This window comes from Myotis yumanensis, unplaced genomic scaffold (genome assembly GCF_028538775.1).
Source record: "Myotis yumanensis isolate MYYU_CA2020_CCGP unplaced genomic scaffold, mMyoYum1.0.hap1 SCAF_2, whole genome shotgun sequence".
NCBI classification, from domain to species: Eukaryota; Metazoa; Chordata; class Mammalia; order Chiroptera; family Vespertilionidae; genus Myotis; species Myotis yumanensis.
The window spans coordinates 89,621,812-89,647,531 of NW_027223753.1; the positions used below are offsets into that span (position 1 = coordinate 89,621,812).

The 25,720-nt window shown below is 43.4% G+C and overlaps 1 protein-coding gene and 1 pseudogene across 4 annotated transcripts in view; both read right to left on the reverse strand.

Annotated features, from left to right (window-relative positions):
- Positions 1-4,009, reverse strand: part of RREB1 (ras responsive element binding protein 1) — a 147,639-nt gene extending 143,630 nt beyond the window's left edge. For 3 of the 4 annotated variants that reach the window (XR_011470281.1, XM_070405780.1, XM_070405781.1), the window contains exon 1: positions 3,811-4,009. The gene's annotated coding sequence lies outside the window, so the exon portion shown is untranslated. Of the gene's footprint in view, positions 1-3,165; positions 3,440-3,810 lie in introns of those variants that run through there. The other variant, XM_070405779.1, reaches the window with a different exon arrangement.
- An 11,413-nt stretch (positions 4,010-15,422) lies between these two features.
- On the reverse strand, positions 15,423-16,279 carry LOC139002480 (small ribosomal subunit protein uS5 pseudogene; annotated as a pseudogene).
- Positions 16,280-25,720: the final 9,441 nt, after the last annotated feature.

Below are 25,720 nucleotides of genomic sequence, written 5' to 3' on the forward strand. Positions count from 1 at the left end.
TGTTACTCACACATATCCTCCTGAATGTAAGGTTTAACCTGAATACACAGGTAATATACAAGAAGTCCCCCCAGACGAACTGTCATTTGACACCAGAATTGGTCAGAGAGCTTGAACTTCAATTAAAACACACTTACAAAAGAAAGAGTGCTTATTTAAATATGATAACAAAAACAAAACAAACTTAACATCCTACCTTCCTGGGTCAAAGGACATGGGGAACTCAGAAATTAATTAAAGCTAGTAAATAATGTAAACCAGGGAAGGACTCCTTTTCAAAAATGCTTTGGTTAATTTTAGCATCCTTCTGTTTAGCTGCTTAGCAACCCTTATCCTATGACCTTTTGAGCATCACCTACTTTTCAGAAGGATAATGAATAGAAACATCAAAAGGGATTCACATCTGACTCTTTCTAGTGAACATATTGAACCAATTTCTGTAGGAGTTAAATTTATATTAATTATGCCATAAACCTAAAAGAGAATTTTTAAAATTTTATTAATCAGGAAATAGCCTTTGCTGAAGGTAGTAAATGATGTTGACAACTGAGCATAAGGTAGCAAGCAAAGATTTCCAAACTGACCTAGGAAGTGGACCAACACAGCAATTCAAAATTGAACATAAAAAAATGAAAGCTACATAATAGCAATCAGCTACTACCTGACCTACAGCAAGTAACTCATAAACATCTGTACATCAGTGCAGGACTAACAAGGTTAGGTTTATTTCCCTTCTTCAATATCTGTACCTGTCCTGGATGCAAATAAGACCTCAGGAATCGGCCTGAAGAAATCTAAAACAGAAGACCCTTGAGTCAAAAGGTCATTTGTTGGATGATGTAAACAGTTAGGAATGGATGCACCACCTCTGCCAGCTGAGTCAGACCCATCTTCCCCATCACATAACAAACATGACAGCGTAGATTCTTGATTTTCTAATGAAAAATTAGTATCTAGAAAACTCAGAATCATATGCTATAGAACAGTAAGCATCAGCAGCACTTACGAGTATCACACAGTCAGGAAATCCTCCTTAAAAACAAAATATCCTAAAGTGCAATCAGCTTAGCAGTATTTTTAAGAATAAAACAGTGCATGTTCATTAACAATCTAAAATGGAGCACAAGCTAAACAAGTAACTAAATCAAAGGGATCTCCCTTTCTTTTGTAAAAAGGGGGTAGGAGAGAAGGTATTTTTTCACACATTTAAAACTTGATAAAAGCCATTCAAATGTTTAATTCATCAGTGTAACCAAAGCTCAAAACACATCAAAGCAGGATCCATCAGCCGGTACCCAGAAGGCTCCCTCCAAAAGCAGCAATAAAAATAACCTTAAAATTAGTGGCTCACCTTTGCATAAATTTGAAGAATAACTTTGAACCCATTCCTTCAAAAGTTCTTTGTGACTCTTGAAGGAAGCATAGAACTAAACGTTTGCAAAAAAAGAAGAAGTTTCAGCCAAGACTTCAGCCTCTTAGACTTCCGGGTTACATTAGGTCTTAGAACTCGAAAAAGCACCAGATCTGGGGGATGCATTTTAAGGATTGTGAATGTGGTGGTGGTGGTTGGGGGCACCGCCCCCCAAACACAAAACAAAAACCATTCCTTTCGCTGCAGTTCCTATTTCTCCACCTTCCACTTCAATTAAACTTATTTCAGAATACACTAACGTGCATGCACAGACCATTGAATATTTAAAGAAAAAAATATCTCAAAATTATGGGATGCACATTAGCAACTCAACCTTCGCAGAAATCATCTCAAGTCTCTTCAAGACAGAAATACCTCCCTATTTCCAGCATCCCTATCCAACAAGCAACCTTTCTATCCATTGGTTTTCAAAAGGTTAAGCCTAAATCTAAACTCTAAAACAAGCATGAGGGTTAATCCCGCTACTGATGAAAACCTTCGGGCAGGTTTTTCAGCACACCAAAAAGTTGTATTTTTTTATTCACCCTTCTACCCATCTCCACCGCCACCCCAAAAAAGAAAAAAACTCCAAAGTGCCCCGAATGTGTGCTGCTGCTGGCTCTGAAGCCGTGTAGAATTTCGTAATGGAATGTGAACTGCTCGTCCGGATCTGGGCTCACGTTCTATCTTCTAACCAGTAAGCAGCGAGGGAGGGCAAATCTGCTGAGCAAGGAGAAATACTTTCCTCCTCTTTTATAACCCATCACGGATGCACCGCGGACGCTGGACGCGAGCTGCACGCGGCGCCTGTCAACCGGCCCGCCCGCCGGCGGGTCCCCGAGACCCAGGGTCCTCGCCCCCGCTGCGCCCTCCTCTACCAGCCCCCCCCGCCCCCCACGCCGTTAAAGTAAAGTAGCTCGGCCGCCGCGTCCCGCACTCACGCGCCTCGCCCGGCCCCGCGAGCGGCAGGGGAGCCAGTCACCACATCCTCGACGCGACCCTCGTCCGGGTTCAGAAAACACGCCGCGTCCCAGGGAGGGAGGGGGCCGGCGACGGGAAGGACCTCCCCGCTCCTTAGCAACCATTAAGGTCGCAGTTTCCTAAGCGACCGCGAACGGGGAGGGGGCGCGGGGGGCTGAGCCCGAGGCTGGGCTGGGGTGGGGGGGGGCCGCACTGGGTCCCCAACCTCTCGACGCCGCCCCTCCCCACCCCTGCTGGGCGTTGCGGGCCCGGATGAGAGGAGGAAGGGAAGCCCCAGAACTCGCAAAAAAAAAAAAAAAAAAAAAATTGGTCCAGCGGGCAGCGGACAAAAGTTTCCGAGCGCGCTCCACAGCTGGGCGGCGAAGCGGGCCCCGGCAGCCGGCCCCGCCTCGGATGCTCCCGGCCTCCTTCCTGTGCTCGTGACGGCGCCGGGCGCCGAGCCCCCCCCCCCCCCCCCCACCGCGATGCAGGCTCCGCTCCACACCGAGGGCTCCCACGAAAACACGTACACCGCCAACGGAAGGGCCGGGGAACAATACGCGGACAGAGCTCCGGCCCCCACCTCCGCTGGTCACCCCGGGCGGTGGGCGGCGTGACCCCCAGCCACGAGCCCGGAGCGGGCGAGGGCGCAGGGCTGCCCGCGGCCGCCTCCCGGCCGGCGCCGTCTGCCAGGGAGGATCAAAGTCCGCAAAGCAGGGCGCGGCAGATGCTCCCACTGCGCGGCCCCGAGCGGGCACCCCCAGCCAGCACCCTCTGCGGGTACCCCCGGATACCTTGCGGCAGCGGGCGGGCGCCGTCATCTCCGCGCAGCTCGGCCCGGGAGGGACTCGAAAGTATGTAGGAGAAAAGTTTCCCCTCCCACATGGGGGGGAGGATGTCGGGGGAGCGAGGGCGGAAGATGGAGAGCAGCGCTGGGAAGATGTTTCTGGCCGGCGGTGCGTGCACCATCCGAGGCCCCGCGGTGCTGGTTAAAAATAAAGTGGGTGGTGGGTGCGGCGCGGGTCGAGCCGAATTCCAGCGCTCGGACGGCTAATATGGATGCGCATCAGGTCCTGGCGGCGGCCGCGGCGGCTCGCGCTGGGAGCTGGTTGGCAGAGCCGGCGGCTCGGGAAGGGGAAAGGAGCGGAGGAAGGGGAGGAGGAGGGGGAGGAGGAGGAGGAGCGGCCCGGCGCGCAGCCCGAGGGGAGAGGGCTGCCCAGCTCATCCCGGGCCGGCCCCGCCGCCCCGAGCGCACGTAGCGCTGCGTGGGGCGCCCGGGTCCTCGGCTCCGGGGAACGGCGAGTTTGAAAACTACCACACGCTCCGCAGACTTCGCCCTCCCCATCCCCAAAAGTTCTTCAGAAGGTCGCTCCCGCTCAGCCCCGGACATCTCGCTGCCACCCGAGTCCCGAGAGCCGGAGCCCCGGGCGCGTACTTACGGCAGGGCAGGGCGCTGGGCTCCCAGGCATGATGCCGTGGGCACCGGTGGGCTTGGGGGAGAGAGCGAGGAGAGATGCAAACTTGTTCCGGAAAAGGAATCAAAATGGCGTTTCTGGATGTGCAAAGTTCATCAACTCCGCAGTCACTTCCCCTCCTCCTCTTCTCCCACAGGGAGGGAGGTGGGCGCGGAGCTGGCGACCCCGGCACCCCAGCCGCCGTCCCGGCCCCCGCCTCGGCCCCCCGCCCCGCTCCCTCGCCCGCACGCTCAGAGACTCGCTCTCCCCCTCTCACCCTGATAAGTAGACACATCACGTGTTGCTCCTGCCAGTCTCTTGGGGACGTGTTACTGAACAGCCGCGGCGGCGGCTCCGGCGAGGGGGTGGGAGGGACCGCGGTACCCGCCTGTCCCCTCCGCCCCGATTTCAGCGGGCTGAGCGCGGTTTCCATCCCGGGAGGGATGGAGGTGAGGTCTACCCTACCCCCACCGCAGCCCCAGGTTTGCCCCACGCCCTCCGCAGGCGCCCCGGGCCAGGGGATGGGTCGGGCAGCCCCAGGGACAAGGTCTCGGCGGCGGCCGACGCTGAGCCTGATGCCGATCATCTCAGCGCTCGCTGGCCAGCCACCTTCTGGGACCACCGCGCCCCCTCCCCTCCCGCCCCTCACTGCAGGCGACTCTCCGCCTCCAGTTTTCCATCACTTCACTCCGTGTTTTTGTGTGTTTTTTTTTTTCTTCTCACTATTTTAACAGAGGAGGGGGGAAAGGCAGCAATGCCCAAGAGGCAAGAGAGGGGCGCCTCGGAGGCCACAGGGGGTGGCGTGGGGGTCGAGGTGCCTGACCTGGCGCTGTCCTTCTGGGTCTTGGAGGTAAATGAGAGGGGGAGTCCCACCCGCGCGGTTCTCTCTCCACCGGATCCTCGCTCCGCATCCAGGTGGAGCGAGTAGATGATTAGGCAGGAGATTAGGAACTGTTGCTGCACCCGCCCCCGACTAAAAGCCGTTTCTCTCCCAGGGTGCGGTCCTTCTAGCTCTGGGGCTGCCAGCCGGGAGCGTGTTCTCCTTCCAACCAATTGAACGCTGACTTGGCCTTTGTCACCTTTTCTTCACCAAACTCCACAACTGATGCTGAACTATGGCTGTGGCCCCCAAGGGGCCGATGAGGGCAGAGGCTTCTAGCGGCCACAGTGTCCCCACCCCCCAAGGAACGGCTGATGCTGTGTCATCCACTTCGCCCTCCGAGGCATCAGGGAAGCCACATGCAATATCTCTTTCTCTCAGAGGGCTCCTGTTTCAACTCTGAAAAGCAGGGGCCTCCTCAGAGCCGCTCTCCATCTCTACAGTTCCCACCACCGAGCTTCGCGCCGCCGGCTGCTGCAGCCCAAGTTATCACGGAGCCTAGAGAAACCAGGCCTGGGCTGTGCTTCCTCCATAAAGCAGCTGACATGTTTCCAACTGTTAATACTTTTCCTACCGAGGTTCTGAAAGGGCCTGTTCTCAGCCTTTGGAAACAACTTCAGACAGATAACCGGGTAACTGGTTGTGGAAAATATATGCCTCTTAACTAGTTGCAGACAATACTACTGTAGAATTACTTGAGACTAGTTAGGCAAGATGGTGTTATACATACAGAAAGCGTGCTACTCTACTTACTACTGACCACCGCAGCAGCTCCTCTGAGGACACCTGCACACCATACAAAGTTTTAAGCCCAATCATGCGCCTTTAATTTGCAGCCTTAAGTGGAACCCTAGTTTTCAGGGCTACAGGCAGAAGTGTCTGGCTAGGCCTGGACTAAATAGATGGGTTTTGGCCAAGACAGAACTCTCTAGAACCAAGCAAAAGTAGTTGGACCATTACCTCTGACTTGAGATAAGAAGGCTAAGCCACTGCCCGAGAGGGAACTGATTCAGCTGGCTGTTTCTCTAACGTCCAGATTCATCAAAATTAAGTTTTCAGAACCTGTTATGTTTCCCATGGTCTACTGTTTACTGAGGAAAACTCTACCCAAAGAAGTTTTAGCACTTGCATTTTTCTTACGTCTCTCCCTACCCCCAGCCCATGTACCCAAGTGTACTATCAAATGCTTTTTTGAAGACAGGCCAGCCTAGGAGGAGGCAAGTCTTTAAACAAGAGTAATAGTTCACACAGTCACCACAGAATTGGTGTCTGGAGCTTCCAAGTTGTAACGTGTTCCAAAGAGAAGGCAAAGGAAAGGCCATGTGGGAAATGCTATTTTACTCATTTGCCCTGTCTTGGATTCAGGAATTAGCCTTTCCTAGTTTCCCCATTCATTGGTGGTGTTTGAGTAGGGACAAAATCAAAAGTTGGAATTCTGGTTGGAATTTAGCTTATTCTGTAAAATACATTCAAACCTACAAAGCTACATGAATTTTCATGACAAACTGCCACCTTTATAATGTCACATAGATAACACTAGCAACTAAAAAAAGAGAAAACAATATAAAAAAAACCTTACAAATTGAATTATAATCATTCTGGACCGTGTGCTAATCTTTTCTAGCTAGTTAATAAACTTGCAAGTCAAATGACCTGTTGAAAGGTCTGTTTGTTCATGTTATATATAAATATAATTTAACTGACAAATATTTATCAAACATCTAATATTTATCAAAACCACAGTGAAATGCTACTTCACATCCACTAGGATGGCTACAACAAAAAAGACAGATAACAAGTGTTGGTGAGGGTGTGGAGAAACTGGAACCCTCATGCATTTCAATGTAAAATGGTGCAGCCACCTTTAGAAACAGCTTGGCAGTTCTCAAAATGTTAAACATTGAGTTAACACATGACTCAGCTATTCCACTCTTAGGTAGATACACAAGAAATGAAAACATATGTCCACATGAGAACTTATACTTGAATATTCATAGCATTCATAATAGCTGAAAAGTAGAAACCCAAATGCTCATCAACTAATGAATGGATAAACAAAATGTGGTCTACTCATGCATGGAATAATATTCAGCCATGAAAAGGAATAAAGTACCATTATATGCTGCAGCATGGATCAACTTAGAAAATAAGCTAAATGAAATAAGCCAGACCCAAAAGGACAAATGTTATGTTTCTGTTGCTATGAAATGTCTAGAATAGGTAAATCTACAGGAACAGAAATTAGATTGATGTTTGCCTGGGGCTAAGAGTTTGGGGGGAAATGATGGGGATTGACTGCTTATGTGTGCGAGGTTTCTTTTTTGGGCTGATAAAAGTGCTCTAACGCCCTGGCCGGTTTCTCAGTGGTTAGATCATCAGCCCTGTGACAGAAGGGCACATACCTAGGTTGCAAATTTAATCCCCACCCCAGTCGAGGCTCGAGCTGGAGGCAATCAATCAGTGTGTCTCTATCACATCCAAGTTTCTCTCTCTCTGTGTCGCTCCCCCTCCCACTCTCTCTAAAAATCAATGGAAAAATATCCTCAGGTGAGGATTAACAACAACAGCAAAAAGTGCTCTAAAATTGATTGTGGTGAAGGCTGCACAACTCTTAATTTATTAAAACCATTGAATTGTATACTTTAAATGGGTGAATATGTAACTTATCTATAATAATAAAAGCATAATATGCTAATTAGACCAGACAGCCAAATGACCTTCCGGATGAAGCTGGGGCTGCGAGGGCTGAGGCAAGCCACAGTGGCTGCAAGGGCAGAGCCCCTTGCACGAATTTCGTGCATCGGGCCTCTAGTATCTCAATGAAGCTATATATATACATATATGAAGTTGTGTTAGGTTCTATAGTGGAGAAGTGATAAAAAAATGGATAATTTATAACCCATGCCTTAAAAGAGTTCATAATTGAATCTCTGTACATGAAGTAATCGTGAAATGCAAACCAACAACATATGTAAGAACCATTAAGTAGGTGCAAAATTCAGGGGTTCAGAGAAAAGAGGTCACTTCTAATAATAATTGGGGAAAGCTTCATGAAAGAGAAAGCAATGCAGTTGATCCATGGAGAAGAGCTAGTAATTTTGTAGGTGGAGGATGGGATTAGAAACAGCAGGTGCAAAAGTATGATTGTCATGAGTCCTATTCAAAGATCACTAAGGATTCCAGTGTGACTGGATTATAATATACACAGGAATATACAGATGATGAGACTGAGAGGTAAACAAGCTGAGGCTATCCCACAAACAATTTTGAATACCATTCATGGAAAACCTAGGTATGAGGGCCTGAACTAGGGAGGAGGTAAAGGGAATGGAGAATAGATGATCAAGAACCACCTCAGAGGAAGAAGTGACAGAAAAACAACTGGTGGGCTGGGAATGTGGGTGTGAACAAATGAGGAACAAGATAACACCTGGGTCTTAGCCAGGTGACTGAGAGAATGAATGACAAAATGAGAAAGTCAGAGGTGGAGCCCATTGAGATGGAAGGTGACAGACGAGGCGATACAGAACTATATGGAAAACATACAGTTCTGCCACGGAAGAGAATTAAGAAGAAAAAAAAAATGTGGACACTGGAAAAGGCCTCTTGGATGATGTGCCACATCTGCTGAATCTCACGAGATGTGTAAGTATCTCAGAGGCAGAGAGGAGGGCGCAGGGCCCTCCAGGCAGACGGAGCAGTGAATAGTAAACTCAAGGGCATGAGATGTAAAACAAGGTCAGTTCCCTGAACTGCAAATACCTCTGTGGCTGGAACAGAGGGAGGAGGGGATGCAGCAAGGGATGAAGCTGGAAAAATAGCCAGTGGGCCAGATCACCTAGCTCTGTGCACCTCGCAGCTGCCATGGACTTTATCCAACAGCGAGGCCCTGAAAAGGCTTAAGAAGGAGGGTAGACAGAGCCTCCCTCATGGAACTGTGGAGAAGGGTCTGAAGGACGTGAGACAGTAAGGCTAGTTAGGAATTAATAGAAGAGTCCATCTAAGAAGTAATAAGGATCTAGTAAGCCACTGGGTTGTAGAGATAGAGAGGAATGGATTGATTGGAGACATAATTAGGACATAGATTAAAAATTTGGCCAATTTGATACGAGAGAAAAGAAAAAATCCCTCTGGAGCACTGACCAAGAGATGAATCACCAAAAGAAGGTAAATCACTTCAGCAGTGGTGAAGTGATCAATAACAGTGCGGGGCCCCTGACCGGTTTGGCTCAGTGGACAGAGCGTCAGCCTGCGGACTGAAGGGTCCCAGGTTCGATTCCGGTCAAGGGCATGTACCTTGGTTGCGGGCACATTCTCAGTAGGAGGTGTACAGGAGGCAGCTGATCCATGCTTCTCTCTCGTCGATGTTTCTAACTGTCTATCCCTCTCCCTTCCTCTCTGTAAAAAAATCAATAAAATATATTTAAAAAACAAAAACAAAAACAGTGTGGGGATTAAAGTGAAAACTGGGGCCCTAACTGGTTTGGCTCAGTGGATAGAGCGTTGGCCTTCGGACTGAAAGGTCCCAGGTTCGATTCCAGTCAAGGGCATGTACCTAGGTTGCCGGCACATCCCCAGTAGGAGGTGTGCAGGAGGCAGCTGATCGATGTTTCTCTCTCATCGATGTTTCTCTCTATCCCTCTCCTTTCCTCTCTGTAAAAACTCAATAAAATATATATTTTTTAAACAGAATACATTCACAGAAAAAGAGAATTTTAAAGTGAAAACTGGGATAGGTCGAGGGACTAAAGGTAGGAGATGTTAGAGATGGAATTAACTGGGCTTGGACCCAATTGGTTGTGGAAAACAAGGAAGAATGAAGGAAGACTGCTTCTCTGGTCCCAGGTTTGGGTATCTGGATGGGTGGTGGTCCATTTACCAGTGGCAAGAGTGGTGTGAAGAAGCAGATGGATGTGTTGAAGATGACAGGAGATTGGACCCAGGAAAAAGGCCTGAAGAACATCTGAGAGACAGGATAGATAGTGAAGAGCTAGAGGTTGAACCCAGGGAAATGCCTGCAATTAGGTGGCAGGAGAAGGCAAACCAACCTTCTCTCTAATGTTCCCCTAAAGAAGCAGAACAGTCAAGGAAGTAGGGATTGCCAAGGGAAAAGGTGTTTAACAGTGTTCACATACAGAGAAATCAAGGCATGTAGCTGAAAATAAGGTCAGATCCAAGAAAGTAAGTTGATTTGAGAGTGGAAGTCAGGGGCCATAAAACAAGGAGTTAAAGAGTGACTGGAAGAAGAGGAAGTGAAGGCCATACTCTGTGAGAAGTTAGGTGACAAAAGGAACAGAAAGGAAAGTACCAAGAACATGGATAATAGCAGCTACCATTTATTGAACACCCACTATGTGCCAGGCACTGTTCTGAGAGCCTCATGTGTATTATCTTGCTTCACTCCACTCCACCTCCAATCTGGCAGGTGCTATTGTCTTCCCCATTCTACACCTGATGAAACTGAAACAGAGTCCCAACATCATACAGCTGGTACACAGAGCTGAGCACACCAGGCAGTCTGACCCCAGAAGTTGTTAGTCAGTTGAGAATTAGTTTGCCAATAACGATGCCTACTTAACTGTCTTGACTCATCCCAATAAAATGCTCTGGGTTGGAGTTCTGCAGAAGGGCCACTGTTGCCTGGGTAGTTGTTTAACAAGGATTTAATTGGAAAGGTATGTGAATGTACAGCGATAAATATTGCTAGTTTGCTTTCTAACCATCTGTCCTTCACATCAACCTAAGATACGTGCCATATGTGCAGACTATATTCTAAAGCTGTAGCCGGATATTCTATGTACCCATCACAGTAAGCTAGAGTTGATCTACCAGAGCCCTCTTAATGTCTACACCAGTGGTTCTCAACTGGGGTGATTCTGACCCCCAGGGAGATGTTCAGCAATGTCTAGAGACGGTTTTTTGGTTGTCACAGGTTGGGGAAATGGTAACACTGGTATCTCTCTGAGTTGAGGCCAAAGATGCTGCTTAATATCCTGCAATGCACAGGACAGCACCCATAACAAAGAATTTTCTGGCCCAAATGGCAATAGTGTTGAAATTGAGACTTCTTGCTCAACAGTGCCTTGAAACTTATCTATGAAATAGTGCCTATGAATATCAGAGTCTGGAAAGGGGTTTTAGAATGGGTAAACCACCCAGACCAATTATGTCAACAGGAAAGGAATGCAGATCCAGAGGGGAGAGAATACAAATATATGAGACAGAAACAGCTTTTGAAGGAAGGTGTGTGTGTGTGTGTGTGTGTGTGTGTGTGTGTGTGTGTATCTATGGCAGAGAAGAAATGGTAGAGAGATCATCCTTGGGGAAAAGAAGGATAATCCATATTCTATGACAGGAAGGAAGGGTAAAAGAATAGTAGGAACATACTGAGAAATACTCACGGGAAAAAGGCACATTGTGAGAGTTCCCATCTGATGGGTCTGAATCGGGAGAAGCAGCAGTGCTGAGAGCCAGGGAGCACCATGGGGCTGAGGCTCAAAGAGAGGAGAACCCAGGAATCAGTGACAGGAAAGTTCAGCTGTTTTAGCTTCAATACCATGAAGCCACAGAGGGAAAAAAACGTATGGTAGGGAATACTAAGGGTTGGAAATTGAAATGAGTAAAATCCATCACAAGCAGGACGGCACCGGAAGGGGGCGGGGACTGAGAGACCTGGGCGTGGTCTAGGACAGGAAGAAGAGCAGGTTCAGTGGCTGGTAGGCTGAGGCAGGGTGTGAGGAAAAGAAGGGGGCTAAGAGTGGGGAAACAGGAACGGAGACCTCTGGAGAAAAAGACCCAAATGACTTGTGAAATGGAGCACAAATCCTATTCATGGGGTTGAGGAAATGGAGAAAACTATGAAAAAGGACAGGGCATATGTCCTTGATTTGGACGGTCCTGTCCCTAACAATGAAGAAGGGGATGGGGCTTGAAAGGAACAATGTGAAGTTGGTGTCAGTGGATGACTCGATACAGATGACAAGAAGCAGTCATAAACAGATGTCACCAACACCAGAGGAGGTATTATGGACTACATTGTGTTCCCCCAAATCCATATATTGAAGTCCTGGCCCCCAATATCTCAGAGGGTAACTACATTTGGAGATAGGGTCTTCAAAGAGATCATTAAGATGGGCCCTAATTCCACCTTAATTACCTCAGTGAAGGCCCTATATCATTAGGTTGGGCCCTAATCCAACAGGACTGGTGTCCTTATAAGAAGAGAATAGGACACAGACACAAACAAAGAAAAGACCAAGTGAGGACAGAGAGAAGGGAGCACCTACAAGCCAAGGAGACGACTCATTCGTTAGACACCACCACTGCCAACACCCTGATCTCAGACTTGCAGCCTCTGGAATGTTGAGGAAATAAATTTCTGTTGGTTAAGCCCCCAACCTGTGGTACTTTGTTACAGCAGCCCAAGCTGGCTGAGACAGGAAGGAGGGACTGGAAGAAGATGGTGAGCCTGGTGTGGAAAGGACAGTCCATGTTCTCCGGGGGTTCACCAGTGCGTGAACTGGGAGAACTAGTCTTCTTGCAGAAAGGCTTTTGGAGGAAGTGGTATCTCTAAGAAGAAAGCAAATTCCAGTGGGGTGTGGAGGTAGGGAACGTGCAGTGGAGAAGCCCGGTAATTAGAGTTTCTTAGAACATGGGGTCCCACAGCCTAAATGGATGGGACGTCTCTTGAAAGCAGGAACATGTTTTGGCTAATGATTTTTTTATCCTAGAGGCACAGGACTGGCACATATTTTTAAGGAATATATTTTGCAAAGTGTGCAGAGGTGGAGTAGGCATATAGGAGGGGTGGGAATGACCTGAAAAGGGTTGGGGGCCTAGGGGAGTTGCTGGACGAAGGGGTTTGCCTTGGAGTGGCAAGTAAAAAGAAGGCTGAGAGGCAGGGGGTGAGGTGTCATTTAGAATTTCCAAATCGCTGCAGTTTAGTTAAGTTCTCCCTCTCACACAAGCAGTGCACTTATAAGAATGGGCTACTGAGAACACCTTTATACAGCTCTTATCCTAAATACATCATTACTTTACCAGATAATTTGAGGAATGCATTATTTCTGATGGCTGATGGTTTTCCCTTTAAATGTTAACCATTTGGAGTAGAAATTTTTTTTCTAAAATATATTATGCACTGCCTCATTTTTTTCTCCCTTTTCTAAAAAATCAGAAAAACAATATTATCATAAACTTCAACTATTACATTGGATTGTCATGCAAAGGTTATTTTTTATGAACAAGATATATATTAGGCCACAAGATGATCACATCCCCAAGAGACTAGACATACTTGAGGTAGTTATTTGCTAGCATACCCTAGAACTCCACAGTAAATTCCAACTTGAAGTTTTGTTTGGTTTTGTGATTTTTTCCTCCCTCACTATCTGGACTATGGCTTGTCACTTCTTCCTGAACTCAGTGTGCCTGCCAAAAGCAACCTCCTCTTCCCTTTCTCATTGATCGTTTCTGATCTACAAAGGTTCACCCAACCAGATAACCAAGGTAGCTAAAAACGTGCGGATAGCAAGCATGAGCACCACATCTCCTTTTGCTGCCCAGAAGCCAAAAGTTGCTTATTTCCTGATTGTCGGTTGGGTTTTAGAGTGATGAGTTGTTTGTTATACTTCTAAACTGTAAACATCATTTTAGATTTATTAGAATATTAGGGAAGGTTAAATAACTCTTCTAAAGCAACCTTTCCTCCACGACATAAGTTCATTGCTTACTAGCATTTTTAAATGAGTTAACTTCAGGGGACATGGAAAGGGCCAGCTGTCCCTTCCTTCTGACTTCAGACAAGAGCGCAGAGACTGGAAAAAAATTGCTCTATTCTCATTGGATGAAGATTATTTCTTTGCCTAAAATATTAGTACTTATAATTCAATATTTGTTTCTTTGTAAGATAGAGCTCTTCAGTCACAAACCAGAGTATAAATAAGTGAAATAAAGACTTCTTCAATAAGGATTATGTATGTGTACCTCTGTGTGCTCAATGAATGGGGAATGCATAGAACCAAAGTAAAATTTCTGCAATTCCAGGTAAGTAGACCCCCAAACAGTACTTATAAATGGAGACCACTAACAGTGCTTTAACATTCCCAATGACTCTATCCACACTGCCTGGCCACTGGTCATCTTGCTCACAGAAAAGGTCCCTATGTTCCCATGTCCAAGGATCAGACCAGAGTTTTTAACTATAAAAAGTGCTGAAGACGTTGCAGTAAATCACACTAGATAGCCATGAAAACCTGACCATATGTAAACACTGAAGAGAACATGTGCATATCCTAGTGGACAGAGAACTCGCTCTCTCTCTTTCCCTCAAAAGAAAGTCCTATCTAGTGCTTGTGTGTCACTTCATGGTGAGCAGGGTATTGGGGCGATTTTACCCACTGCCTCTGACTTCAATATGGCAATGGATTTGGCAATCTCAGACCCTACATCATATGCACACCTCAGGCAAGTAACGAAATACATGCTCAAAAAATAAGTATGTAGGTTGACTTTACATTACTTTATGCTACTAAAGAAACTTGACATTCATTTACTCATTCATTCAACCAGCAATTGGTAGACACTGATGATGTTCCAGGCTCTACATACAATAGTAAACAATCCCTGCCCTGATGAGTCTTACAGGCTAAGGATTTGTTATGTGTTAAACAATAAAATGTCATGGAAACTTAAAAAGCCTTACTACAAATTGCCTCCTTGGTGGGGCCTTTCGCAATAAAGCTAGTGTATACATCTGTTGTGGGCTGCATTGTGTCCCTGCCAAATTAATATGTTGAAGTCCCAGCCCCTAGTACCTCAGAATGTGACTGTATTTGGACATAGGTCCTTTACAAAGTACTTAAGGTAAAATGGTCTTTAGGGTAGGACCTAATCCAAATGGTGTCCTTATAAGAATAGATACACACACACACACACGCACACACACACGCACAGGACCATGTGAAGACAGAGGAAGAAGAGCATCAAGAAGAGTAACAAGCCAAGGAGAGAGGCCTCAGAAGAAACCAACCTTGCTGGCACCTTCATCTTGAACTTTTTGTCTCCAGAAGTGTGAGGAAATAAATGTCTATTGCTTAAACCACCCAATCTATGTGACTTTGTTATGGCAGCTCTAGCAGACTAATACAGCTTCGAAAGCCTCAGCCTTATTGGCCCAAATGTAGGGAATATTTGTAGGCTAGAACAATTTCATCACAATTATAAGCTAGGATGTTGGGATGTAATCACCTATGTGTAGACACAGTGGAATGAAAAGAGCCTAAAAGAATGAGACAGTATTAGATGATATTATGGTAAGACAAATTTGTGATGATTCTACAAGTAAAGGCAATTGGAAGCAACCTGTTTAAAAATCTGAAATTAACTACTGAAACTGTCATACATCCATGAAATGAATACTTTACACCTATTAAAATGGCCCTGGACAGAAACCAATGGGGGGAGAGGAGGAGGGAATAGGTAAAAAGGTAAGGGAATATAATCAATAATACTGTGATAAATTAGCATGGTGATAGATGATTACTAGAATTAGTGGGGTGATTGCATTGTAAGGTATAAAAATGTTGAATCACTATATTGTACAACTGAAATGAATATAAATATTGTATATCAACTATACTTAATTAAATTAAAAAATGAACATGGAGAATACTTAATTTCATTTTAAAAGTTCATTATATATATTTAAACGGGCTTAATTCACTTTATTTTTCTTGTATAAAATTATGTGGTGGCCACAGCTGGAGCACGGATCCTCTGCACAAACACTCTGGTGTGGGTCTTATTTATTTATTTGGTGTGGATCTTTACAAGATGGTCAGTGAGTTCCTGATAGGGAGACTTAGTGAACATGGTCTCTTTCCAGAGGTCGGGGGTGAGATAGCTGTAGGTCTTGGAGATGGCTTCAAAGGTGGCCTCGGCAAAGTTGCCCAGGGAGGCAGTGCAGCGCCTGGCCGAGGGATAGCAGCTGTGGATACCGGCCAGCAGCAGCAGCTTCTTAGGCACAGGGGCTCAGTGGCTCTGGGGGGAGGGATGAGGCCACCAGCACAGAACCACAGTGGCCAGTCATCTTGCAAGGGACGGTGTGAGACTTACCGATCTTGTTCCCCTGGTAGCCTCCCTGCACAGGGACAACAGAGAGCTTAGCCAGGATGATGACCCCACAGACGGCAGTGGATACTTCCTTGGAGCACTTAACACCCAGACTGACATGTCCATTTGTAGTCCACAAAGACAACAAATGCCTTGAACCAGGTCCTCTGGCCAGTGGGTCTGCTTCTGCATGTACATAATCTTCAAAGCCTCAACCTTGAGCAATGCCTCCAAGAAAAAGTCAATGATCTGATTCCTTGATGAGCAGGGAGAAGTGACAGATCTCCTCCAGAGACTTGATCATGTCATTGACCAGGCAGCCTGGCTTGGTGATAGGGGTCCAATCCTTGATCTCTGCTTACCTCCTCAACTCCTTGGCCTCAGCTGACCCGTGACCTTGGCCCAATACACTGCCAAATCACCAGGGCCTCCCATTCTAGCGTCCCCTCCCACAATACCCATGTCATTATTTGGTATTTACTTGGAAAAGATGCTCATGACATATATTTTCTTCCTTGATTTTAGAAAGAGAAAGGGGGGGAGGGAGAGAGAGAGACAGACAGACAGACAGACAAACATTGATGGCCTCCCTCTGGCACCCACCTGACAAGGGATCAAAACCACAACCTGGGTATGTGCCCTGACCGGAAATTGAACCTGCAACCTTTTGGAGCATGGAAGGATGCTCCAAACAACTGAGCCACACCAGTCAGAGCTCATGAAATATTTTTTGATGAAAAAAAAGGTTTTCTACAAATAGATAATCCCATTTTTGTAAATAATAAAAATTGTATTCACATATAAATTTTAAAATATATATATTTTATTGATTTCAGAGAGAAAGGGAGAGGGAGAGAAATAGAAACATCAATGATGAGAGAGAATCACTGATCGGCTGCCTCCTGCACACCCTCTACTGGGGATCGAGCCTGCAACTCAGGCATGTGCCCCTGACCAGAATGGAACCCAGGACCCTCCAGTCCATAGGCCGATGCTCTATCTACTAAGCCAAACTAGCTAGGGCCTCACATATAAATTTAAAGAGGCAGAGGGTGGACCGGTTGGCGTGGCTCAGTGGTTGAGCGTTGACCTATGAACCAGGAGGTCACAGCTGGATTCCTGGTCAGGGCACGTGCCCAGGGTTACAGGCTCAATCCCCAGTGTGGGGCATGCATGAGGCAGCCGATAGATGATTCTCTCTCATCATTGATGTTTCTATTTCTCTCTTCCTCTCACTTTCCCTCTCCCTTCCTCTCTAAACTTAATTATAAATAAATAAATAAATAAATAAATAAATAAATAAATAACAGAGGGTGGACACCAAAACATTAAACTGGTTATTTCCGGGAAGTAGGATTGTGAGGAATTTTCTCTTTCGCCATTCTGCTTATCTCTATCTTCTTATTTCTTTACAATAGAATGCAATGATTTTGTTATAAGGAAAAAAATCAAATAGTTTCATTAAATCTATTACAAGAAGTGATTATCTTTAATGTCATAAATATCTACATCAAAGTCAAGGATCTGAAGCAATTACCTACAGAATATGACAGGTAATACAGGTAATTCAAATTTTAAGACACACAGCCCTCTCCACATCAAATCCATTCCTCTTCCCCACAATTTATCTTTACACCAGAATTGCATCAGTTCTTCATATATCCAATGGATTACAGCCATAACATTGTGTATCAGATCATGTTTTATTCCTGCATTGAAACCCAAGTTCAGGCTTCAGCTAAAAGAAGGGTTTTTCTTTCTCCTCCAGTCTCTCAGATGTTGGATTTTATAAAGCAAAACAAGGACTGCAAATATACTTGGATGTGGCAGATTACACGGAAAGAGCATTGACTGGGACATGAGACAGCTCTGGGTTCCATCCTGGCTCTATCAGTTACTGGCTGTCACTAATACAGGTGTCCAATCTGGCAAACTTCAGTTCCTTCAACTACAAAACAGATGTAATTACCACCTGGGCACTGTCATGAGGATTAAAAGAGATGACATGCATAAGGCATTCAAAAAAGGCATCTGGCCCATGGTAGGTGTTCAGTAAACTGTAACTGTTATACACTTACAAAATTGATGCTTGCCTTACTCAGTGGCTCAGTGGTTGAACGTTGACCTATGAACCAGGAGCTCATGGTTCAATTTCAGATCAGGGCATATGTCTGGGTTTCAGGCTCCATCCCCGGTAGAGGGAATGCAGAAGGCAGCCAATCAATAACTCTCTCTCATCATTGATGTTTCTCTCTCTCCCTCTCCCTTCCTCTCTCTGAAATCAATAAAAACATATTTTAAAAATTGATGCTTAACATTTACATTTTACAGCCAAGCACATATATATTTCTTTACAATAAAAGTGTTAAGGTTACATCAAATTTCCTATGTAATCTTTGTTTCTCACTCACATTGATGTTTCTCCCTCTCCTTCTCCCTTCCTCTCTCGCTGGAAATCAATAAAAATATTTTAATATATAAATAAAAATCAGAAAAGTGCCACAGTAAAGTCATTATTTCTTAACTACTACATTATCATCATTCATTTATGAGTATGATTGTACGGCTGGATTTCTATATGTGTACATGTATATGCATATAAGGTGCTTATAAAGTTAAGTTGCTCAGAACATCTTAATGTTATTTAAATTATATTATGGTGACAATGGACAAGATAAAACAGTTATAATCAAAATACTGACTTAGAGCCCTAGCTGGTTTGACTCAGTGAATAGAGTGTCAGCCTAGGACTGAAGGGTCCCAGGTTCAATTCTGGTCAAGGGCACATGCCTGGGTTGCAGGCTTGACCCCCCAGTTGGGGGTGTGCAGGAGGCAGCCAATCAATGATTCTCTCTCATTATTGATGTTTCTATTTCTCTCTCTTCCTCTCCCTTCCTCTCTGAAACCAATAAAAATATATTTAAAAACAACAACAGTAACAAAAACAACAAACACACACACACCAAAATACTGACTTAGAAATTTTCCGCAGGATTAAAACAATGGCTTATTTTATAGAATGGGATAGACCTGAGTGAGGTGACTGGTCAAATTGGTCCTGTTGCTTCAGATGAATTTGGAATAAGTGCTGATTTTTGGACACACAAATAGTGAATAACATGCCCAACTTAAACAAATAGGAAGTGGTGGAGCCAGGTGTGGAATCCAAGTCCTAGGACTGTACAGCTCAAGTTCTTTCTACTGCACTGAATAGAATGACAGAAAATTTTAAATCTTGAGTAGGCTATAAGTCTGTAGTTACATACAGAAACAAACTTGCCATAAAAAAAATAGACTGGAGGGAGAAGGGACAAGTACATCCAGATATTAAACATGTACAGCCCAAGCGGCATGATTCAGTGGTTGAGCATTGACCTATGAACCAGGTGGTTATGGTTCGATTCCCGGTCAGGACATGTGCCCAGGTTGCGGGCTTGATCCCCAGTGAGGGGTGTGCAGGAGGCAGCACATCAATGATTCTCTCTCATCATTGATGTTTCTATCTCTCTCTCCCTCACCCTTCCTCTCTGAAATCAATAAAAAATGTATATATATTAAAATTGTAGAAACTTTCCCAAAGAAATGCAGACAAAGATATTTGTATAAGGATGGTTGTCATTAAATTATTTGCCATTATGAAAAACTCAAAACAAGCTAAATACTGGTATGTACTATAGAGCTTTAATGCATAAATGGTAAAATATTTCAATGATGAATAACATGTTAACCATTAGCAATCATGAAGTAGAAAGCTACTTAAAATTGGAATTATTCAAAATACAATAAGTGAAAAAAAATCTAACAAAACTCTATGTACCATTTTTAATTTTTGTTTTTGTGTTTGCCCGTATTTTTCAAATTTCTATAATGAATATAATTACTTTTACATCAGAAAAACAATTGTTATTTTAAAATACCAATAAACTTTAACCAGAAGAATAGCTAGTTTAAGATTACAGAATGTAAATATAGTTTCTACTTAAAACTTAATTGTTTCAAGTTTTTGTATACATAGGAATTCAAAGTAGGAATCAAAGATAAAAGGTTCCGGTGGGTCCCAAATCAGATATAAAATCAAGGTACATATTTCTATATAAAGAAACTAGTGGTTAGGCCATTAAAAGGAAGATTCCCAGCCCACCACAACAGGCTCACCCCCCAGGAGATTAACTGATTTCCAGTATTCAAATCCATAAGAGGACTCACAAAGACCTCATAGACAGACAGGTATTTTTAGAAGAAATAACCTGTATATTCAAAATAAGATTGATTCTTAATTTCTATCTTTCTTCTTAGTTAATGTTAATATTGCAATCTGTAAATAAAGTTGTTCAAATTGTATGAACCTTCCAAGATAACTGATTTCTAATTTAAAAACATTTAAAAGGTAAGAAATGAAATCTATTTCTCCAACATATAAACAATATTCAAACCACAGCCAGCCTTATACTTCATAGTGAAAATCTAGAGGAATTCCTTTAAAAATAAGAATAAAAATCTCTCCTAAAGAAATTTTATTTAGCATTGTTTTCCAAGCTTTTCTGGTCAATGCAGTAAGACATGAAACAGATAAAGAAATTTAAATACTGGAAAGAAAAAGTTTACATTATCATTAATTATAGATAATATCACTAACTAGAAACCCCAAAGAAATGAATGAAAAACTATATTCAAGAGAAATCTAAAAGCTGTAGCCATAATTTATTAAAATCCTTTATGTCCAACACTGTAGCACTGTATTCTCAGAGCCAGGCATCTGGTAAGTAGTAGAGCTGGGATTCAAACCCAAGTCTGACTAATCCAAAGACTGTGCAGACTGTTCTTTTCAATACTTTGCTCTGTAAAGCGGATAGTTATAATGCTCACGTATACATTTTTCCTATATGAAAGCAATAACCATCACAAAAGTTCAATTTAAAAAACCCCATTCACAAAGCAACAAATTCAACAAGGTTTGGGTGCAACTAATAAAAGGAAAAAAACCTACTAAGACATAAACTAAATATATATAGAAATAACAAGAAATAGAGATGAGCCAAAACCGGTTTGGCTCGGTGGATAGAGCGTCGGCCTGCGGACTGAAGGGTCCCAGGTTCGATTCCGGTCAAGGGCATGTACCTGGGTTGCGGGCACATCCCCAGTGGGAGATGTGCAGGAGGCAGCTGATCGATGTTTCTCTCTCATCGATGTTTCTAACTCTCTATCTCTCTCCCTTCCTCTCTGTAAAAAATCAATAAAATATATTAAAAAAAAAAAAAAAAAAAAGAAATAGAGATGAGACAAAATTTAGATAGGAAGAATAAATTTTTATATTTAAAATGTATATTCCAAATTAATTTATATTTTAAATGTAATTCTGATCAAAACCCCAACTGAATAAACTATATAGAGAAAAAACAAAATTATCACATGTGTCTAAAAGAAACAAACAGGTGATAATAGCAAAGAAAATTTTGCTAAAGAATTATAGGCAAAAGAGGTAGCATATATTAAAATTATTATAAGTCCATAATTAAAAGAGCCTGTGACTATGCAAGAAAAAAACAAATAATTAATAGAACATAATAGATAAAATAGAAATAGATCTGTCTAATATAGTAATTAGAAGTTAGTTTATGATAAAGAAAGCACCAATAATCATCAGAGATGGAAGGAATTAGTAATTGTTGGAATAACTGGTCACCAATTTGAGGGAAAACATCAAGGTAAATTCCTACCTCACACCATACACAAAATAAATTCCTTAGGATTAACTAGTTAGAAATGTATTTTTAAAACAGAAAAATAAGCCCTAACCGGTTTGGCTCAGTGGATAGAGCGTCAGCCTGTGGACTCAAGGGTCCCAGGTTCAATTCCGGTCAAGGGCATATACCTTGGTTGCAGGCACATCCCCAGTAGGGAGTGTGCAGGAGGCAGCTGATTGATGTTTCTCTCTCATCGATGTTTCTAACTCTCTATCCCTCTCCCCTCCTCTCTGTAAAAAATCAATAAAATATATTTTAAAAAAATAAAAATAAAACAGAAAAATAAGACAAAAAGCCTGGCTGGTGTGGCTCAGTGGTTGAGCATCAACCTGTTGAACCAGGAGGTCATGGTTCGATTCCTAGTCAGGGCACGTGCCCAGGTGGCGGGCTCAATCCCAGTGTGGGGTGTGCAAGAGGCAGCTGATCAGTGATTCTCTCACATCACTGATGTTTCTATCTCTCTCTCCCTCTCCCTTCCTCTCTGAAATAAATAAAAAAATATTTTTTAAAAAATGGACAAAAACAAAATTTGTCATACTGATAGAGAGAAAGAAATGTATCATACCACTGGAGGAGAAAGAAATTTTAAAACTTGAATGCAAATAAGGAATCCATAATAATAAAAGCATAATATGCTAATTAGACCAGCCGTCCTTCCAGGCGAAGCCGGGGCTGTGAGGGAAGTCGGGGTCCCGGGTGCCCGTGGGCGGCCGAGGGAAGCCCAGGTCCTGGGTGCCAGAGGGAATCCGGTGCCAGCAGTCGGGGGAAGGAAGACCTACTCTTGCAAGAATTTCGTGCATCAGGCCTCTAGTAGGCTATATAAAATTAGGAATTAAAGAAACATCAAAAAAAGAAAATTCATAAACCAAAGAACTTTTTTGCATGTATGTATAACCAATGAACAGAGGCATGTATCTTGGTTGCAGGCTCCTCCCTCACTTGTGCCCTGGTCAGGGCTCCTGCAGGAAGCAACCAATAGAACTCACATCGATGTTTCTCTGTCTTCCCTCTCTCAAAAAAAAAAAAAAAAAAAAAACCCAATGGAAAAGTATCCTCGGACAAGGATTAACAACAACAACAACAAAAAGTGGAAAAAATATTTTGTAACAAAAATTACAAAAGAAATATATATTAAGCAAAGTAGTTTTTAATTTTTCTCTTTAAATGAGAAAAAAATGCCTAAAGTCCACCAAGATATAAAATGTGCAAATACATTCATATGCTGTATTGTTAATGGCATTGTAAATGGGCATATAATCCTTTTGGGAAGCTTTATTTACACTATATATATATATATATATATATATATACACACACACACACACACACACACACACATACACATATACATATATATATTATTAGAGCTTTTTGTTTTTAAAGAAAGTTAAAAAGGACTGGAAAGAAATTTACTAGAAAGAAGTGTCAGTAATGGGAATGAGTTATATATTTTTTATTTCCCAAATTTTATGTAATTGCTTTATTATGTTTTACTAATTTAAGTGGATAATCTTACAGATACTGTTATCTCCTTGTATTACAGAGTCTGGGATTGGAGACACAATTTTCGAAATCATCTAAAAAGCAATCATTCCACTTAAAACATAAACTTGAGATAAATAGGCCTTGCAATTTTCCATTTACCCTAGAAAACTAATGCTTTTGTTATAGGTGTCTTTTTTAAAAGCAGTGGAAGGAGTAGAAGATCTTTGTAAAAACGAAAGAATGTGTCAGTGGTGAGTTAGCCTTCGATGAAAGCACACCCCTCTACAGACCAGTCAAATTAAGTGCCTTGGCTCCTGCCCACATGCTTGGAAGAAAGATCTTCAGGGAACCCTAACCCACCCCAAGTTACTACAACCTCCTTTCAAAGAGCAAGTCCTGATCTCATGTTTCTTATCTGTAGTTGCCCAAAGGAGCCTCCGAGATTAGCTAGAGCAGGCAGAGCACACAGTTACAGCTATAGACTCCAGGAAACAAAAAGGGCAAGGAGCCCCTCTTCATGCCTTGTCCCATCACACAGAAACACAGCAGGGGGCTCAGCTGTGCATACCACCAAACACCAACGTAAAGCAACCACTGTCCAAAACCACCATGAGATACTACCTTAGGCTCATTAGGTTGCCTTGTATAAAAAAAATAAAATAAAATAAAATAAACAGAAAAAACTGGTGGCAAGGACGTGGAGAAAATGGAATCCTTGTGTACTGCTGGTGGGAATGTAAAATAGTACAGCCTCGATGAAAAACAGTATGCAGTTCCTTAAAAAACTGAAAATAGTTACCCCATGATCCAGTGATGCCCCTTCTGCATGTCTAACCAAAAGAATCTAAAGTCCATTATTCACAACAGCAAAAAAGTGGAAGGAACTTAGATGTTTATAGATGATGAATGGGTAAACAAATGGTGGTGTATATGTACAATGAAATATTATTCAATCTTAAAAAGGAATGAAGTACTGACACATGCTACAACATGGATGAACCTCGAAGAAAGTATGCTAAAATAAGCAGACACAGAAGGACAAATACTGCATGATCACTTACATGAGGTACCCAGAGTAGTCAAATTCATAGACAGAAAGTAGAATGGCGGGTGCCAGTGGCTAGGGAAGGGAATGGGGAGTTGGTAAACTGGACAGAGTTTCAGTTTGGGAAGATGAGAAAGTTCTGAAGATGGATGGTGGTGATGGTTGCACAACAATATGAACGTACTTAATGCCACCCAAAATGGCTAAAGTGGTAAAATTTATGTAATGACTATTTTACTGTTATCTATCTATCTATCTATCTATCTATCTATCTATCTATCTATCTATCTATCTTTCATCTTTTACAATCGTAGCCAGTTCTAGGTAACTGAGAGCAGGGTGATGCTTGCTTCTTAGGCTTTTCATAACTCAAAGAACATGGGACACGACAGGACACCAAATGCTGGAACCATAAAGCAGTGCTGAGCAATTTCCTTATCGCTGGCTCCTCAACTTAGAATTTTTTACAAAAGTAATTTACAAAGGGCAAAGTTCTCAGCCATGGGACTCCCGGGGTTTGGCTCATGTGGTGCTGACAGAGTTCTTTCATGTTGCATAGAGAACACCTGAGAGGCTCTTTCTGTGGCGATGCACAGGATGACACCATGCTATGAAATGAGGCTAAAATGAGGCTGGCTGAGAGCTCTGGTCTGAGTACTTCCTTCAACCGTCTGAGCGCCAGTTCCAGGGATTATTTTGAGAACTTAATTGAGTTATAGGCAAACATGTCAATTTGTAATTCACCTAAATATGTAACCTGTCCCCAAGCTGGGGTCCTGAAGCACCATTCAACTCCTCTCGCATTGTTTGCTGGTCAAAGATCAAGCCCACTTTTCTTTTTAAAACCTGGTCCAATGGCTCTCTGAAGCTGTCTTTAGTCTCATAAAGACTCTTTGGCCACCTACTGGATTTTTTCAGCGCCAGAACCAAGCAGGAAAAGAGCAACTTACTGCCCTTGTTCAAAGGAAAGAGAGAAGAGTTGCAGACTAGAAGCTAGACAGACTTCATTATTCAGTACTCACCGGGATTTGCAAGAGAATAGCTCAGACACAGTCTGTTACTACCCTCCTCTCAAGGAAAAAGCCAATTACGTCTCCTACCTAAAGAGTTTAGCAGGAGTGTGGGACACAAAAGCTTCTATGACATCTTTATCCTGGGCATAAGGAGGGAAAAATAAAAGGCGACACATTTCAAGTAACTTTGCTATTTTTTTCTAAGTTACCAGGAGGAAAAAGGTTTAAATCATTTGCCAGTTTCTTCACATAAAAAAGGATTATTAGCTACTTTCACTTTCTAACGAACAGCTCTAGTCTTCAAAATGAGTTCTGTCTGGGTAAGGCATTTCATTTAAACCCAAGTCATTCTGATTAACAGAGAGATATTGAAAAAACACACCCCCTCTCCCCCTTTTTGTTTTTAACACGAACATTCTGTTGGATGTGACTCCTGAGATTAGAGAGCAAAACCAGAAAAAAAATGGAAGTTACAAGTCACTCAGGCAGAGCACACCCAGAGGGAAAGATTCATTGACGAGTTGGAAATTCTGGGCCGTGTGGCAGCTGAGCAGCAGGCTCGGGGTGGAAGCTGAGAAAGGCTGGACTGAGGGGAGGCAGCAGGGCCGCTGGGCGG